Source organism: Cyprinus carpio, chromosome A5, assembly GCF_018340385.1.
Source record: "Cyprinus carpio isolate SPL01 chromosome A5, ASM1834038v1, whole genome shotgun sequence".
Lineage (NCBI taxonomy): Eukaryota > Metazoa > Chordata > Actinopteri > Cypriniformes > Cyprinidae > Cyprinus > Cyprinus carpio.
Window position 1 is genome coordinate 25,403,418 of NC_056576.1, and position 19,836 is coordinate 25,423,253.

At 39.1% G+C, this 19,836-nt stretch overlaps 1 pseudogene; it reads right to left on the bottom strand.

The window, feature by feature from the left end:
• The window catches only part of LOC109068572, an 80,557-nt pseudogene that overhangs the window by 38,330 nt on the left and 22,391 nt on the right, over positions 1–19,836 (bottom strand).

A 19,836-nucleotide genomic window follows, 5' to 3' on the forward strand; every position in this document is an offset into this window, starting at 1 on the left:
ATAGTCGGGGAAGTCGTGGCCTAGTGGTTAGAGAGTTTGACTCCTAACCCTAAGGTTGTGGGTTCGAGTCTCTGGCCGGCAATACCACGACTGAGGTGCCCTTTTGAGCAAGGCACCAAACCCCAAACTGTTTCCCGGGCGCCGCAGCATAAATGTATATAAATATAAATATATATATATATATATATATATATATATATATATATATATATATAATATTATATATATATATATATAAATCTTAAAAATCATTGTATATATCTTCTTAAAGTAAGGATAAGTCAGACTTGACTTTAAAACTCAAATGGTAAGAATGATTTTCATGAATTTTTTGGGGGTTATTTCAAATTTAATGTTGTGTTTAAGCACTACCACAAAAACTAGCTACATATAATACATAGTAGGGGATAGGGGACCTTTGTTAATTTTAGCTTTTAAAAATGTCATAATCTTTGGCAGTATTCAGTAAATATCCCGCGGCCATACACAAGACGCATTTACTGTAGCAGCGTGCGCGCGCACACATACAGGACTCAGTCTAAAGAGAGTGCAAAAAAACCGGCACACAACTGAATGAAACCGACTGCTGCATCTTGAGACAGGCTCTTTAAAGTAACTGTTCAAAAACACAGTGCGTTTAAAATGTGAAGCCATTATTATGGTAATTTACAGGCAGTGCAAAAATACAATCCTTTAAATGATTTTGATTTAGTTTATCAGTGAGTCTTCACAGTAAGAAACGCAAATTTATTAAATCATATAAGAAATAAGAATAAAAATAAGATGATCTTAAGAAAATATTTGAGAGGTTCTTAAGGAACATTCTTACAAACTCCTAACTTATTTCTTAAGAAGATTAGAGTACTCAGTGAGCAATCATCATGTCACAAGTACTGAATTAATCACTTGCAAACATCATAGTTCAAGATCAACCACCTTGAGCTGCAGTGGATTATGGCATGGGGCTGACCTTGATACGGTCCCTCTGTTATCTCTCTTCACTGCGCTTGTGTGACAGGGTAAAACCAGGTTTATGCTTGACATGATAATACAAGCAAAAAGGTGTCAATTTATACAAACTCAGAATTTTCTGATGAGACATTTATTTTCTGTTCATTGCCACCTGTTGTTTCAGAAAACAGTGTTGCATCTTTCAAGGTCTGCGTGGCAACTACAGTTCTCAAACAGAATACAAAACAATACTCAGTTCCTCCAAACAAATACTCAAACTCAGTGTGCAGATTTCTCCTAGTCCCCAATCTGTCACTGTAAGACTGGTCCTCCAATTAAATTGAACTGTGCAGCAACACGATGGCTCACCAGTATGGTCTGTGTAAAATAAACAGGGAGAAACACACACACCTATGTGTTTGTTCCTCAGTGGACTGAACTACTTCCCCTCTACTAAAAAGAGAGGACTAAAAAAGACACAAAGAAAGAGGAAACAGAAGGAATTCACTCAGATGAATGCATATGACCTGAAAAACACTTCTGCAAACTCTGGTCCTATGAGAAGTAGTTAGTGTGTTAATGCTTCTGTGAGTGCTTTTAATTTTTTATTAATATAAACCCCACTGCACTTAAATTTGTATATCTGTCGATGGGTATTTTTCAAAAATATTGTATTCGAATATTTGGGCTCATAAAAAATTAATGTTCGAATATTCATTTATTTAAATTATGTTTAGGTTTTTGACATTTCTGAACAAGCTTGTTAATAGGCATTATATACAACAATGTGCTACTGCAACGTTGCAATTATATCTCAAGATTTTCTTTTAGTTGAAAATGTATAAAAAAAAAACAAGGTAACAGGAAAATAAAGCAGACAGTGCACAATTAAAGTCAAAGGAACCTACATGTTTATCATGTTATTTTGTCTCACATCAATGTTAATAGTTGAGAAAAACAAATGATAACCACATGAAAGGTTGGCTCACCTCAGTCTGATTAACAATAAGAACGAATAGCGCCCACACAGACGTTCAAGAGACACAAAGGATAACTGTGTGCAAAGCAAAGTTTTCTTACAGCGCTCTGTGTTTTCTGTTCTTAAAAAGCACTCTCCCTCGAGGAAACTTAAAGGAAGCAGATGTCTCGAGATCAATCAGATAAGCTCTCTTCTCGGCTCACCCCTCGGGGTACAGTCTGCGCTTGCCTGCAGTTCATCAATGCAGTGATGGACACAGTGCTGAGACCTCCTTACCTCACTGCGACTGGTGTTTTGGATTTCATGTTATTTCTCATTGTGGTGGTGAATTATGATAACCTCAGTTTTAACAATGGGGGGGATTCATTTGATCGAAAGTAATTCCATTTTTAAAATCATTTTGAGCAAAGTAATTACAAACATTTGCCAGGAACACGTGACCAACATTCTGTGGATCAAATACAAGCAACTTGTTAACACGCTCCTCAGCGGCGACCCAGTGCATTTACTTGTAGGCTGAACTTTAGTTTTGCGATGCTTAGGATTTGATCATGGAAGGTTCCAGAATGACGCATTTACAGCCAGCAAAGCAAAACACAGTAAAATCTGAAGTGTTTTTATTTTTCAAATATAATTACATATTTCATATTCAACGTATTTTTGTATGAAATAAGACCTTGAATTGACAATTTAAAAATGTAAAATTGGCTAATCTAATCACAACTTTTTGTAATACATAATATTTTTGTAGAGATTTTTTTCAGGATTCTTTGATGAAAATAAGTTAAAAAGAACTGCATTTTTTTAAAAAAAATAGAAATTCTAACATTTTAACTGCAAGATTATAAATGTCTTTAATACTTTTGATCAAAATAAAGGTAGGGTATGTGATTTTGGAGAGCGAAGCAAGATTCCACTTCCCTGCTAAATCACTCTGCAAAGCAGAGCAAGGATTTTAGGAACAATGTGCTGAATTGTCCTGAAATAATGCCATAAAACAAAAAAGTGTAATTTTCCAAGAACAAGGCTTCAGTTTCTTGTACCTCATATAATTACTTTTTCTCCCCTTCTGATTTCGAGGCGCATGTATTCCGTGAGACTCACTAAACAAGCCCATTAAACTTTAAACTCAAAACATTTGCCCTACACACTATTCCTGTCATTCTTTCACACGGGGTGAAATGGTCCGTCTTAGTGAAGTTTCTAGTAAGTTAAACAGCTTCCACTTCCAGTTTTCTTCTGTGCAGTCCTAATCTACTCCAAAGAGGATTCTCACAAGCGCAACCCTGTGTCCACCTCCCCAACATGGAAACCCATGTAAACCACACAAAGACATCAACCAAGTAGAGCAAAAGCGCGAGGTGAAAGTGTGTGGTGTGTGTGTGAAAATGAGATCAGACAGAGCCAACCTGAGACGCCAGAACCAGAGAGTGAGGGGGGTGGAGAGGGAGATGAAGTAAAAGTCACAGTCAGTACCTTTTTTTTTTGGCAATCTCCATCTTCTCCTCCCTCTGTCCCAGCGGCCAGACGTCTCTCCACTCGCCTAACTGCAACCTGGCCATGACACACAATCGGGCAGCGTCAGTGAGGTGAAAACTCGAAAGCAGTGCTAAACGACTCGGCCCATCTCACACCTCCCTCCTCCTCTCTATCTGTTTTGACACTTCGTGGGCGCTGCGGAGACCTCCACCACATCCTCACAAGACCTCTCCCTCCCTCCCTCAGTCTCCAACCCCAACCTGGTGCTCAACTGGACTCAACCTAGGCAGTCTCGCCTCTCTCTTTCTTCCCTGTCTCTCTCTTTCACACAGTCTCTAGGAGAGTCCAGTCAGCTGATCTCAAGCAGACAGTGGAGGAGTGCAGAAGCACCTCCCTTCTGGGTCCCTAAGACCAACACACACACACTCTCACTCACTCACCCATATCATTAGGGCAGTCCTGTCTCATAACAGTAGCCGAGCTTAAAGCGAGCAGCGCAACAACCCCTCTCCCTACGTAAGTTTCCACATCAAACTACAGCAAGAGCAAAAAAGAGAGAGAAAGACAGCACCGAAGAGAAAGACAGGCCTGTGCTCTCCTCTCCCCCCATTCCGAGGGTCTCCTTGAAATTGACTAAACACTAAGAACAGATTTAGCAGCAGTGTGAACCTCTGACATTTATGCGAGAGTGTGAGAGTGTGTCCCGCAGTGTTTGGAGGACTTGGATGTCTCCCGCTTAAACTCTTTGGCAGGACTCTCACTAGACGCTGTTTATGTCACCTGCGTGACCCCGGAGTGTGTGCGTTTTTACATTCATATGCTCATACTCCACTACTTTGTCATGCTTGATAGCGGTTTTTAGACATGGGATTAGTGCATTATGGCCTCTTGAGCACCAGTTTAAAAACTTTAAACCTACTTTAAAGACCGAGAATTACAAAATAAAAATCAAGCACAGACACAACGAAAAAACTTTATCACCCGAGATGGACAAGGACTCTCTTCGGGCTCACGAGGGCGTAGAGGTTTAATAGCTTCACTGGTCCAGCAGATCATAATACAGAGGATCGGCGGTCAGACTGGAGACTCCATCATGAAACACAATCGTGATCTAGGACTTCAGCACGGCGCGACTAATCAGCTATAATTTCTGACATGTGGACGCCAGCCCGCGCTCAGGGCTAATGTAATGAACAATTTTTACTGAGCGCATGAGGTGCCCTTAATATTCATTTTTTAAAGTGGCACCAAGAGCTAAATGAACACAATCAGGGCTGGTCTTTCATTCCCCCTTTCTCGGCTCTAATCAAACTCCTCTCCTGAGACTCGCTTCGCATTTACCTGCTCGTCCCACATTCATGTCTCCATGGTGATCCCTCCACCCGCTTGTCCACCACGGGCAACACAAACTCATAGACCTTGAGTCTGGCATTGGGTGAGCAGAAGTTAGATAGGGATTTGGAGACAAGGAATCGAATGGACAAACAATCTCTACACACAGAGAGAGATGGAGCAAAAGAGCAACAAAAAAAAAAGGTGCGAAGGGAGGAAACCAAAGAGTGCGAAATCAATAAACATTAAAACAAAGAGAAATAACTTTATATCACAACAGTGGGAAAGAACTGAAATAATGCTGAAGAGACTGTGGTTTCGTGGAGCCCAGGGATCAATTCTCTGTGTTTTCTGTAATAACAGCAAGCCTTCTACACAAATAGCAACCTGAATCAACCCCTTCCACAACACTAGCACACCATGCTGTCGGTCAAGTATAAGCAGCAACTAGGGTGGACTTTCAGTCTTTGTAACTGAGGTCACAGAGGAACAGCTCACACTTGGCCAGACTGGACCACACGATCAGGCAGAAAAACATCACCAGCCAAACCAACGCGACCTTTTGAGAGGTGACAAAGGGAGAGAGTGTACGATGAGAAGCTATTTGAACAGGAAGACAGCATGAAAAGAAAGTATGCGAAAAACGCCAGCTTACCAGGTCTCTGCACTGGCTGCAGGAGAGGTTTTGCAGGCTCGTGCTGGTTTCCTGCTCAGGCGTTTAGAAAAGTGGCTCTAGTGAACTAAGCAACACAAAGAATAAACCATCAGGACTTAGCCTGCCCTGATCGTGTGCCCTTGTCTTCCCTTCTGGGTCTAAGACCACACACACACTCTCACCACTCACCCATATCATTGGGCAGTCTGTCTCATAACAGTAGCCGAGCTAAAGCGAGCAGCGCAACAACCCTCCCTACGTAATTTCCACTCAAACTACAGCAAGAGCAAAAAGAGAGAGAAAGACAGCACCGAAGGTAGAAAAGACAGCCTGTGCTCTCCTCTCCCGCCCGCCCGGAGGGTCTCCCTTGAAATTGACTAAACACTAAGACAGATTTAGCACAGTGTGAACCCTCTGACATTTATGCGAGAGTGTGTATGTGAGATTGTGTCCCGCAAGTGTTTTGAGAGGACTTGGATGTCTCCGCTTAAACTCTTGGTGACCCACTAGCCGCTGTTTTATGTCACCCCGTGACCCCGGAGTGTGTGCGTTTTACATTCATATGCTCATACTCCACTACTTTGTCATGTTGATAGCGGTTTTTAGACATGGGCTTAGCTGGGCATTATGGCTCTTGAGCACCAGTTTAAAACTTTAAACCTACTTTACCAGACCGAGACATTACAAAAATTAAAATCAGCACAGACACAGACCAAACTTTATCAGCCGAGACGGACAGGACTCTCTTCGGACTCACGAGGGCTACGAGGTTTAATATCTTCACTGGTCCAGCAGATGCATTAATACATGAGGACGGCGGGGGTCAGGACTGGAGAAGACGCCATCATGACAACAACAGATCGGTTTTGAAGAAATTCATGGTACGGCGCAATAAATCAGCTATAATTTATGACATGGACGCAGCCTGCGTTTCAGGGGCAAATGTAATGAACAATTTTTACTGAGCGATGAGGTCTATTAATTAATTTAAAGTGGCACCAAGAGCTACAATGAAACAACGTCAGGTGGGTTTCTTGTCATTCCCCTTTTCGCTCTAATCACACTCCTCCTGAGACTCGCCCGCATTTACCCTGCCTCTCAATTATTGTCCTCCATGGTGATCCCTTGTTTTTTTATTATCCACCCGCTGTCCACCACGGCAACACAACTTCAGAGACTCCTTGACAGTCCTGGCATTTGGGTGGCAGAAGAAGAGAGGGGATTTGGAGACAGGAAAGAATGGACAAAACAATCTCACACACCCAGAGAGAGAGAGATGGAGCAAAAGAGCAACAAAAAAAAGGCGAAGGGAGGAAACCAAAGAGTGCGAAAGAAATAACATTAAAACAAAGAGAATACTTTATATCACAACAGTGAAGAACTGAATAATGCTGAAGAAGATGTGGTTTCGTGAGCCCCAGGGATCAAATTCTCTGTGTTTCCTGTACAGCAGCCCTTCTATCACAACAGCAACTGAATCAAAGCCCTCAAACGAACACGGTGGTGAAACACCATGCTGCGGTCAAGAAACGCAGCAAACTAGGTGACTTTCAGGCTTTGTAATGAAGGTCACAGAGGAACAGCTCACAGTGTGCCCAGACTGACTGACGCATGGCACACAAAGGGACATCAGCAGAAAAATCACAGGTACACCGAGCCAACATCAACGCACCTTTTTGAGAGGTGACAAGTGAGAGAGTGGTGTTGATGTGAGAAGCTATTTTGAACAGAAAGACAGTATGAAAGAAAGTATGTGAAAAACGACAGCGCTTACCTCTGTGTCTCTGCACTGGCTGCAGGGGAGAGGGTTTTTGCAGGCTCTCGATGCTGGTTTCTGCCTCAGGATTTAGAGGGGGGTGTGGTCTCTGGCAGAACTATCGCAAACACAAAGAATAAACCATCAGACTTTGGCTCAGTTCTGATTGTGTGCCCTTGTATTAGAAGTTGGATGCATTATTAGCAAATCAGTATGTTTGGACTGATCATTAAGAAAAACAAAACAAAACACCACATCAACTAGCTCTCAGATGTTTTTTTATGTTAGGTGTTTATTTTTTGTGTAATTGTGTAAATGTGAAACTCGTTTTGACGAATGAAAAGAGAGTTAAGTCTCTACAATAACGTAAGATTTTAAAAATCTTTTTACTAAGATTTTGTTTTTCTGCTAGTTAGGCCAGTAATTCAGATTTTTACTTTTTATGCGTTTACTGTGCTCCATTTTTTTGTGTATCATAAAAATTTTTTTTTCATTTAACATGACACCTTTCTTTTATAATTTTTTTCTTTTCTTTTTCTTTTCTAAAATGTGTAATACACCAAACTTAGTAGGTTTTTGATTTGCCACAATTGCTGAAAAGTAAGAGTAAAGACATTTAAAATGTTTGTAAAGTTTCCACTTAAAAAAAACACACTGTTTCTTTTTGACTGCTACTCAAATATTAAAACAAATATTAAGCAGCACAGCTGTTTTTTAAATAAACATTTTAAATGAATGATAATATATTCAATGCTTCACATCAAACCAAATGTTTAACGTTTGCAAGGCATAAAAAACACATAGTCACCAATGTAGGATGAGAACGCAGCACTGGCCAGACAGAGCAAGTAACGGTTGCTCATGGGTATTTGAGTGTTTACCTGTTTCAGGCGGCGGTGGAGGTGGTTCCTCTGCAACCAAAGATGCAGCCTCATTATTGGCCCTGGAGCGGGTGGTGATGCGGCCCTTACGGCTGCCCTGCTGTTGGCGGTCTTTCTGCCGCGTGGCAGTGCTCTGCTGGTCCTTACACCCTCTTCCTCCTCTCCCTCAAAACACTTCCTTTATCTTTACTGACTGATTCCCTGCAAGAGGCAAAGACCAGGAATAAAGACTCCTCCTCTGCACTTCAACTCTATTCAGCTACATCCATTCAGGATGGTCAGGGTGAGCAGAACTCAAGAGTTTACAAACGCAGACAACCGTGAGAATTTCTCATCTGCTATGGTGTATTAGTTTATCACAGAATTTTCGTAACAGTAGCTCACACAGATCTCAAAACCACTTCTTTACCATTTTGCGTTTTCACAAAAGAGTAAAAAATGATTTATTGTTTCATGATTAATTCTACTTCTTTGTTGAAATTCCTGGTAGTGACATAACATGTCCCCGAGTTAAAGCAAACCATCTCCTCAAACCAAATGAGTTAATGAGGCTAATCTTAAGCCCCCGTTACAATAAGGCTACCCTCACAGAAAACAGATCATCTCACTTCCTTTAAACTACTGCACACTCATTGAGAGAGCAACAAAACATCTCTCTGCTATCTATTATTTGGGTGGTTTAAGTGAAAATTTTCTTTCGAACTGTTTCAAAATTTTTGAAAACACTGCAATTTTGAGACTATATCCTGCATCATACCAACCAAAACTATAACTGTGCTGTTAATCGCTCCCCAAATTTTCAGTGTGCATGTGGGCTCTGAGATCTCTCAGTGGAGTTGGAGAAAAAGGGCAAACTGATTGGCCAAAAACATGTAAAATGAAAAATGGTATTATAAAATGGTATGGAACTTACTTAGAGTCCTCTTTTTTCATCTTTCTCCTCCTCTTTCCTTCTTTCCTCGGTCCTCTTTCTTCTCTGATTTTTTCTGATTTGTCCCCTCTTCGTTCTTGTCGTCGTCTGCCTTGTCTTCCTGTGAAGGTCGCGTTAAATCTGCTTTAAAAAAGGAAAGAAACCACAATAAAAGAGGCATTTAGACAGCTGACCTTTTTAAGAGCACATACCTGTGACCAGGCTCTCATCACAGGAATAACCAGCAATTCACCTTAAATTGTGTCAGTCCAGCTATGAAGCAAAGAAGGGCTTATGTACTATCAAACACCAAATAGACAATATGATGAAACATGATATTATATTTGATTATAATATTTGATATTTCATCAAAGTGGATATTTTAGATACATTTATTAAGCTCGCCTTCTTTGTTGCACATGCTTGCACATCTCTCAATTAAGTTTTTTTTTAAATCAATAACGACTAGTTAGTGCTATTAGAGCAAGTTTGTGTGTGAAATAAACTGCAAAAATATATATACAGTGTATGAAAATTGTGTGTGCGGATCATGTCATAAGAATGACTTCTTGACTATATTCAGACTGCCATTTCCTGAGCTTGGAAACTTTGTCAAGGAATTTTCTACATTTCACTGTTCGCCATTGTGATAGAGACCACAAAACGGATCTCACTTCAGTTTAAAGCCAGACAGCAATTGAAAACGCATCCTCTAAATCATTCCTGCTCTGGACCTGAATCAGTCAGAATTCCTGTCTGGTTACTGTTGATCTATCTCCGTCTCTCCCTTACTTAAAAAAAAAAAAAAATACTTTCCTAACAAGGAATGTGAAAGAGCTTTGCAATTCTTACCATTTCTCAAATGACCTGACAACTGAACGAATCTGAATAATGGAGTCACCTTCACTGTGCAGGCTAGTTGATACTGAATAACAAGAACAAAGTAACCTAGCTGGACTACCTTAAAAAAATTTAGTTTATCTTCAACTTAGAAAGGTCTTTAAAATGTAGCTTTCCATGCTCAATGGTGCTATTTTTATTTTCTTTGCCTTTTGAAAACTAATCTAATCTTCAGTGTGTCGATGAGCACAGAACTCTTAAGATCTAATACATATGACACAAACACAGAATATGGGTCAAAGGGTAAATGCGCATGATTGACATGACTGGAATGGCCAAAAGTATTTCAAAGGAGGCCAGACATCTAAACATGCAAAGCATACAATGATGTCAGCATGTGATAAACACCAGGACATAGATGTCACCAACAAAAAGAAAAGGACCAAGAAAAATATGAACAGAGAAGAAGCAGATGATCAAGTGAGAGAAAAGCTAAACAGAGCAAGTACTGGCCAATCAGAACAAAGTCCCGTAGGTGGTGCTCACACGAACAGAAACCTAGAAACACAATCCACACACACAAAACACAATGACACCAATGTTTTATGCTGTAAGTTTAAAGAGTGTCTTTCTCAGAACAGTAGAATTCAGGAGTAAAACCCATCTTTCTCCAATGTTCATGAACATGCATAAACAAACGTACCACAGATCAGAATTTTCAGAATTGGGCTCTTTGTATCTGGAGTCACACATTTGATACAATAAATGCAAGTCAATGACATGCACTACTGTTCCAAAATTTGGGGTCGGGTAAGATTGTTTCCATTTCAGAATTCAGAATTCAGGAATTAAAAACATGCTCATTATAGAAGAGATGTATTCAAGTCACTGCATGCATGAAATGCATTTTTCATATACTTTAATAAATTAATTTGACAAAGAAAAGTGTGATGTGACCCATATTTATCCAACAGGTGCAAAGAACATTATACCGCATCAAAGTTGATTCTGTACTGTAGAACATCTGGAGGCCAGCAGAGTCAGTGCAGAGATTTCAGGCTTCTTAAGGTTTAGAGAAAGCAAATCTAATTAATCAAGATGATTCACATCCGTTTAAACTTTAAAAACCATCTTAGCTTTACGAGAAAAAAAATATTAAGAACTATTAGGAAATTAAGTTTGCAATTTGAGTTTACTTGACAGCCTTCCAAACATGAGACCTTGTTATTAAGGTTATCAGCATGTGCAAAGCAGGTGACATAATAGTTTTTACAAATAGAAAAAGAGCTGGGTCAGTTTCTCACTGATTACAAATATAAGTTACACATAAAAACCAATGTAAACAAAGCAAAATTATCAAACTAAATATTTAAGTTTCTAACATGAACATAGACACTGTCTAGTGCAGTGTTTTCATATGCAGGCCGAGTCAGACAATTAAGTGAAAATGTAAGTGTTTAAATGTAAGTTAATGTAAAAAAAGAAAACGTAAGGTCTTCTTTAGAGTAACATTAGTCTAAGTGCAGAACAGCAGTTGGTGGAGAGGGTCTTATTTCCTTCGGTTTGAAGAGGGAGCCAGTGTGCTAATGGCCCAAGGTTTTTTATCATGGTTGTTGGCACGGACAGAGGAACTGGAGCCCCTCCTCCTGCTCTGTCTGTTCCACGAAAGAGAAGCAAAGCACTGGAACAAGCAGGGCTCAGCCAACACAAACAAGCTTCGCAGCTGCCAGATGGGACCAAAAAAACAAACAAAAAAAAACATGTCAGAACCTCTGCCACAGAGACGTGGAGAAACAAATAAGGGGAAGGAAGGGAAACTGAGAGAGTTCAGGTCAAACAAAAATAAAAATGACAGAGAAAGGGGCCAATACATGAAAGACATATAGCAAGCATTTAGCGGACGCAAGATCGATCATTCATTCTCTAGGTGAAGGGCAGGAGGAGGATGTGCTTGTTTCAGTGCTCTCTTCCACTTACAGCACACTGAAAAACTGACATAATGGATCACAATAAAATCCCATTTCTGCCATTCAGAGCTCAGTTTACAATGACTTTACATTTCATCTAAAGACTTTCTTTACAGGCTAAGTCTGTTTTTTTTTTTTGACAGCTTATATGGGAATGCTGGTTTACTTCATTATAAATTATGACGCTTTCACCAATCTCTGAACACATTGCATTTTACCTGCTTATAACAGATATGCTGGTATATAAAGCATATCTGTTATAATTAACAAACTAAAACTATTTAACAAAAATAAATAAATACTTGACTGAAATTAAACTGCAATGTTGCTTTAGCTGAAAATGTTTAAATTGACCTATAAAAATGACTAAAACAGAAATAAAAAGAAAAAACTTAAAATAAAAATAAAATGTTTGGGTGTGTTTTAATGTTTTAATAAAACACAACAAACTCAGTAAAACAAAATTAATTACAATAAAAACTAAGTCAAAATACGAATAAACACTGTAACAGTATATAATATTAACACTGCTATAGAGAAGCTTCTGTTCATGTCCTGATTGAGGATTCAAGTCCTGATGAAAAGGCAAGATTTTACTCATTCATGTGCTGACCATATCATCATGGAAATTAACAGGTTTACACAAAACAGAAGGATATTGTCTTTTTTGACCCATTTTACTTAACCCTCAGTGTGTTCCTTCAACCTTTACTTAAATCCTGAAGCAAAACTGCAATAGCACTTTAAAGCCATTATTTTACTGAATGTGGGTAAAAACTATACAACAGCGACTCACAAATCAATTCTGGCTGGACCACATTTGCAATAAGAATCTCCAAGCACACCACAAGAAGTCACACAACATGGTCACTGTGTTCTTACATCATTGCTAACTGTTTGGGAACAAACACTGAAAATATACTCTAAATTATTATTGTTGTAGCTTAGTGAAACTTTGGAGTGTGTCTAAGAGCTCCGAGATTAAAATACTGGTGTTTCAGCCTTCTAACATACAGAAGGGTTTTTTTAAATAAAGGTAAATATACATCTAAACGGTTTCAGGCTGATCTCCTAAAGGTCTGATACAAAATCGATTCAAAAATCAATTCACTTGTGAGTCAACTAGTTGATAAATCGGTTTAAGGAAGAGTGTAATTAGGCGAGTTTAGGGACATAAGACACTTTCTAGTTTTCAAAAACAGCTGGAGTACAGAGGATGTGCAGGAACACGCACAATGTTTTTTATAACCAGTTACTAACAACACTTGCACACTTAGCACGTGTTTTCACAAGCTACATTAAGAGACAGGATTTTTTTTTTTTTTTTTTTGGTCTTTTTAAGCAGGATGGACCTTTCGAGGGAAAGGAAGGGAGAATGACAAATATTCTAATGTCACCTTATCTTTTATTAGAAACTTTAGCTGTACGGCTTTCAGTGAACCTTTGGACACACTTCATTCTGTATCTGTACTCAATGTGTGACAGAAGTGATTCAGTGGTCACCACAACCTGTACTACAAACAACTACAGCAGAATTCTCCATTTGGTTCACAAAACTTCATATGTTAAAAACATTTATTCTTTAACTATTAAGAATTTAAAAGTTTTTCAATTCCCAAAAAAACAAGTGACTTGATATATGTGAAGAGTGGAAAAGAGGCTGATTATGTTATAAATCACTTTGAATTAACATGTTCAGTGAAAGATGCAACTCTTACGCATAGAAAGTTCAGTAAAAATAGTATCATGATTTTTCTGAACCAAGTGAGGTAACAGGAAAGTCAATCATAAGCTCCTGCAGAAGCTCAAATAAACCAGTCAGCAAAACGAGGGAGAGGAAACCAGGCCACTAGCTTTCTAAAAAAACTGATTGTCAACAAATCTAGCAGATTACAAAAAAAACATCTATTCTGATTTAGCTTGATTCATAAAATCCTAAGATTGAACTTTTAAAAAATGCTTTTATTTTGTTTTCAAGTAGATACATGGAAAATTTGCTAAAATGTATCAGCAGCACACCTCCCATCCTGTAGATGTCACCAAGTCAATAGCACATCCAAGCGAATCACCACCACACACAACTTACATACGTGCACTCTGCTGATATTGATATTGTGATAGTAACTGCTAGCAATTATTTAAATATTAATTATTATTTTAAATAATAAGAAACTAAATAATATATAAAACTACAAAATAACAATCTTACTATTAACTACAAACAAAATAGACATAAATGTATATTTAAATATTATTAATAATCAAATACATAAATCTTAACCAAGGCTTGTGCCTCTAAACAAAAACAAGAATGGAGCCCTGCAATCTCAACAAACAATCACAACAGCCTGCAAAACCACGCAAAAACTACTTCACATTCACTCATTCATACAGTACCTTCATCTATGTTTATCTGCCCCTCATGAATGTCCTTTTCATCCCATTATATATCCCAGAATGCAGTGCCACCGAGGCCAGAGTTAGTGACAGGAACAGGCTGAGCAGGAGAGCGCGCCTCGGGCTGCCTGACAGCGGCGTTGCGCTGGATCAGATCCTCAGCTGCGGGACCCGGATCGCAGATCAATGGCGCATATTCCAAGAAAGCGTGCCACAGGGTTGTTTGAGCCTGCTAAAGCGGTGGCATCTCCATCTCACGCACACACAAAATGTGTGCACGCAAGCTAATCTGGGTGCTAGGGTCAACCCAGGTAATCCCCGCAGGGTGGAGGGGAGAGGAGACTGACCGATCTTAACCCAGCCCCATCAGGATTTTGATTGGCACAGCAAGCTGCTCCACAACTTTCTCACTGGTGTCAGTACAAACGGCGCATACCACTGCGCAGTTCAGGAGGGGTGTCTCGCGTACACACACATTCTCCAACCCTCCCTCTTTCTCCGAAAAAGCTCTAGAGGGACGGCAGAACACACTGCCAGTTTAAGAAGGGAAAAAAGGAATAAAAGTTTGTTCTTCGCGCTTATGCAATATTTTTCTGTCTTGTTCTCTCACTCGCTTTCTCTATAACATTCTCGGGGGACTCTGGGAACAGAAAGCTCAAGCAGAAGTTTGTTTGCAACAGCGTTCAGTACTCCATGTGAGCTGAACTCAACTGACACAAACACTTTTATGGGTCTCTAATGTGGAGCAGGGTTATATACTCCACCCACACACAGCTAAGCTTGGTTAACAGCCCATACTCCACACACACACGCACACAAAGAATGCTTTAAAGATAAGATAAAAACTGAGCCTGCTTGCCCTCTCTTTTTAATCAGTATGTGAACATAAGAATCAAAACAGGTGGTAGAGGAAACCAAGACTGCGCTGTATATAACCAGGTAGCTAAAGAGACACCAGGAAACACTTACAGCCACATATGCAAACAAAAACAGCTGTGCATACGCCTGCTTGCTGAAAGTGCCTGGGGCTACTGGGAGTGTGTGTGTGTGTGTGTAGAACAGATCCTCATTACTGCAGCTCAACTTCTGATTCAAAGACACATGCTTTCAATGACCTGCAGCCTGAGCTTGTGATCTGCATGGCAGCGGTGTTCACAGAAGTCCTCTGTTACACACGCTCTTATCCAGCGCTGTCCGCTCTGTTTAGAATGGCTGAAATATAGTTGTAAATAGAGCAGATTCGGTACAGCAGCTGCTCTCACACACAGAGGTGACAGAGGGCTAATCGAGTTACTAAGGAGGTGTAGATGCTCATCTCATATGTATGATAATATCCAAGATATATCACTTGTACATCAAGAAGCGCTTGTGTTAACTCAAGTGTTTCTGGCATTTACCAAATGTTAATATTTACTCATAATCCAATGTTTAGTCAGAAAAAGACATGGTATTTGGTTTGAGTTTTTTCAAAAACATTCTCATGGTAAAGGATACTAACAGGGAATGCAAGTATATTAATAATAAATAAAATAAAGTTTTAAAGCACCCCCATGAAAACAGATCAGGAGAGAGAGGATTTAATGGGAAGTGAGGACTTAAAAGAATAATAATTTATGGGATATTGTTCATTAAATTGGATGACTAGACTACAATACCACAATACCAGTGTCTGTACTATTTTACACACTGTGAAAGCAGATTACAATCTTGTGATATCAATGTCACATGAGCAATGAATTATTTAACTGAGCAATGAAATGATAACGAAGTTTGCTGGTCAAACCAAATGCTGTCATAAATTAATAAACTTTTCTGTTCCACAGACTCATGCCTACCAGTCCTTAAACACTTATTAAAGTGATAGTTGAAGCAAAAATGTTCTGACTCTGATGTTGTTCAAAACCTTTATGCTGTACAGAACACAAAAGAAGATATTTTTAAGAATGTTGGTCTTTGAATCTTTTGTGTTTCACAGATAAAATTAAGTCATATAGTTTTGAAATGACATAAAGGTGAGTAAATGATGACAAAAGCTGCATTTTCGGCTGAACTGTCCCTTTAACGTTCTTTTGTAGTGTGTGTTTTGTCAAGTCCAGGTAATTACAAATCAAAATTCAAGTTCAAAGTAGGCCATTAATTGTTCCTTTTTAAAGACTGGAAATGCTAGTATTGAGTTTATTAAGAGGAGAAATAGAATGACATCTACATTATTAACCGTGCCCCTAAATCCATTATCCATCACTAGCCGTTTACACATTTTCCATCTTTATCTTTCACCATCACAGTTGAATGATAAAATAGACAAACTTTTTTTAAAAAGTAAAAAAAAAAACCTTGCACTAATAATGCATTTTACTTTCATTATATATAGGACCAGTCCCCTTACCACAAATACAAACTTTTTGACTGTGACATCAAAGCTGAAGGTCTAGATCACCCTTGAAAGCATCATGACCAATAGTAATGTTGTTTCTCTTATTACATTAAAGGGGTCATATGATGCGATTTCATGTTCTCCTTTGTCAAGCTGTTCGTGCATACAGAAGATCGGTAAAGTCTCAAACCCAGAGATATTCTTTATAAAAGTGAATGCTCATCCACGTCTTCCTAAAACGACTCATTTAAACACGCCCCCACGTCAGTGTCACTGTGTGGGAAGATTTGCATAACACCTCCCAAATGTTCACGCCAAAAAAGGCGGCGTAACATTTATTCTCGCTGTAGTATTGTTGCCACCACCGACATGTCGTGGAGACGCAAAAAGAGGAAAACTAGAAATCAATGTTTAATTTTTATTTATAACACTGTTCCAGAACAGTTTAAACCAAATATTTTAGTGCGTGCAGTGCATTTTACAGGAGGAAAGTTTCCTGAACCTGGTAAGGGGCGTTGCATTTCCGTCACACACTTGAGGTATTCGCCCAATCACAACGCACTGGATAGCTGGCCAATCAAATCACACCTCGCTTTTCAGAACGATGAGCTTTGTAAAAATCGCATTTCAGAAAGGCGGGGCATTGAGGAGCAACAATAATGTACATTAAGTGGAAAATAATGTGTTTTTTGAACCTTAAACAGAGTAAACATTGCATTACACAAAATAATGTCATATGACCCCTTTCAATTTCATGTTTATTTGAAATCATCTGTCCATGTAACAATCAGATAACCACCTGGGGTGCCATGGCCAGATTTCACCCTCCTAAAACACTGTGTCTGAGTAAGTATACATATGTGAAAGTAAGAAGCTTCAGATACTGTGCTCAAACAGATGTAAAGTTGGAGTTTGAAACGCTCATGTTCTCCTCTTTTCCCTCTGTGGTCCCTGACAGCAGCATGTAGCCTCTCGGCTGTGCCAAACGAATAAAACAGATTCCTGGAAAGCTGTGCAGCCATCCATAAATCAGAGAGAGCAAGTGAGAGAGACTCAAAGCACAGATGCATTTTTGCCTTATAATCGGCACACACATGGTCAGAGTTCTTAACACATTGTCAAGTGCACAAAAACAACCACAAACACCCCTTCTCACAAAAAAAGAAAATGCACAACCTCACATTAAGCATGATTCAAACCCACCCCCTCTCAGAAAAACAACAACAACAACAACAACAAAAAACAAAGCATGCAGGCTTTCTCAGACTAAAATGTAAATGTTGTAACAGTGCAAACTGAACACTAGGGGGCTCCTTGAGTACTAAAACTGTAACTCAAAAAAAGTCCTTCTGCTTGTTTGCAATCACAAGAATGAATGCAAATTCAAATTCAACCATTCCCCACACAACAGCTTGAAATTTTGCATGATTTCTGCCATTTTTTCACCAAAACTTCAGGGAGGAAAAAGCAATATAACTACTCAAATTGCCGTGAATACCAATAGGTGTGTTTGACTTGAAGCAGTGCTGCACAGAGAGATCGGTGTATGACATCAAGGTACCACACGAATGAATAGAAAGCTTAAGGAGCCATCTTCTCTCTAATCGCTCTCGCAGTACTTTAATGTCATTCACTGATCAGAACACACCTATTGTAAAGTGAGCATCACAACTGCAATACTCAACACATGTAAGTTACAAATTATTGTTTGTAGCTGCTAATATGGACAAACATCTGCATTCAGTATTGTCACGTTACTTAGTGCACACTTAATACACTACTGATCAAAAGTTTGGGGTCGCAAGAGACTTATTAAACGCCTTTTAATTAGGGCTGTGACGGTCGCCACGCAAAGGACCACTGTGATTGTCTACTGCCTCCGGCACACGTCACGCACTCTATAACAAGCATAATACAAAGTTTTGTATACAAGTGTAATAACAGCAATAGTTGCAAATTATTTTATTTAGACTATAAGTGTATGGTAATTCACAAATTACCTCATACGTCATACACAGCGTTTCCTTTAGATTGGCAGGTTTGAGCGCAGGAAAATACAGTTTATGCATTCAGTAAATTAATTTTCTGTTGGGCAATGGACCTTGTTGGGAAACCAAATACTACATTGCCGATCTGGAGCCATCTCCATTCATGTCACCCATCCCCGTTTGTACAAGTTCCCGTTATCGCTAACGCCTGGCTAGTCAGGTTTGGTGAGGCTTTCTCCAAACTGGCCAAATACAAACGAGACAGCGATAAATTAAAGATGTTAACAAGAAATTCAACGATTCCTATTTCAAAGAGAGCGCGTGCAGATGAGGAGTTAATGCTCCCGCTTGTTTGTGAAGAGGAGCGCGCATCTTAAACATCTTCCATTCTCAGTCTTTCTGCGACTGAATAAAAGCACTTCTTGTCAAGAGAAAAGGTGACAGAAGCAGCAGTTGTGAGTGGGGTGGCCAAACCTAGCCCCACCGCCACAGCCCTACTTTTAAAGAAGTCTCGTGCTCAAACTAAGGCTGCATTTATTATATCAAAAATATAGTAAAAACAGTAAAATTGTGAAATCTTAAAGAACTGTTTTTTTTTTCTTTTAATTTATTTTAAAGCTTTATTTATTCTTATGATGGCAACGCTGAATTTTCAGTAGCCATTACTTCAGTCTAATTTGGTGCTCAAGAAACATTTCTCATTATTATCAACGTTCAATACAGTTGTGCTTCTATATTCAAAATAGCATACTACCACACCACTCTTACTATTCCTGCAGTAAATATGTATAGTATGCACAAATTTTCTGGATCACACTACATTTGTCAAAATGTGCAACAGATCTTAGTGTCTATGCTTAGAATAACAGAAAAGTGCATAAGTGAAGAAAAAAAAAAGTTTTTTGTTTTTAATTTTTTTAAAAATACCTGATTCCTTCGCCGCCGATTCCCAAAATTTCGTCGGACAAGAGTTTTATAGTTCTGACTCTTCTTAGTCAAATAATAGTACAGCACACAATCAGACACACACTGCAGAGAGAGAAAATATAAATACAGCTGTATCACTTGGGCTTGAATTTGAGAAGAAAATACCATAACACAATGAAAAAACGCTGTCTGTGGGTGGGGAGCTGTGATCTGAGTCAGTAAAGCTGTTACAGTGCTTTAGTTCAAACATCCACTAATGAACATCCAGGGATATTCTGGGTGGAACACCAAGTCATAAAACAGAAAACCCACCTTTCTCTCCAGAAATGAAGCGATGAGCCCAAAGTTTTTGGGGTGCTGCATAAACCTGTTTCACAGAAGAGACAAAGGTGAGAAAAAA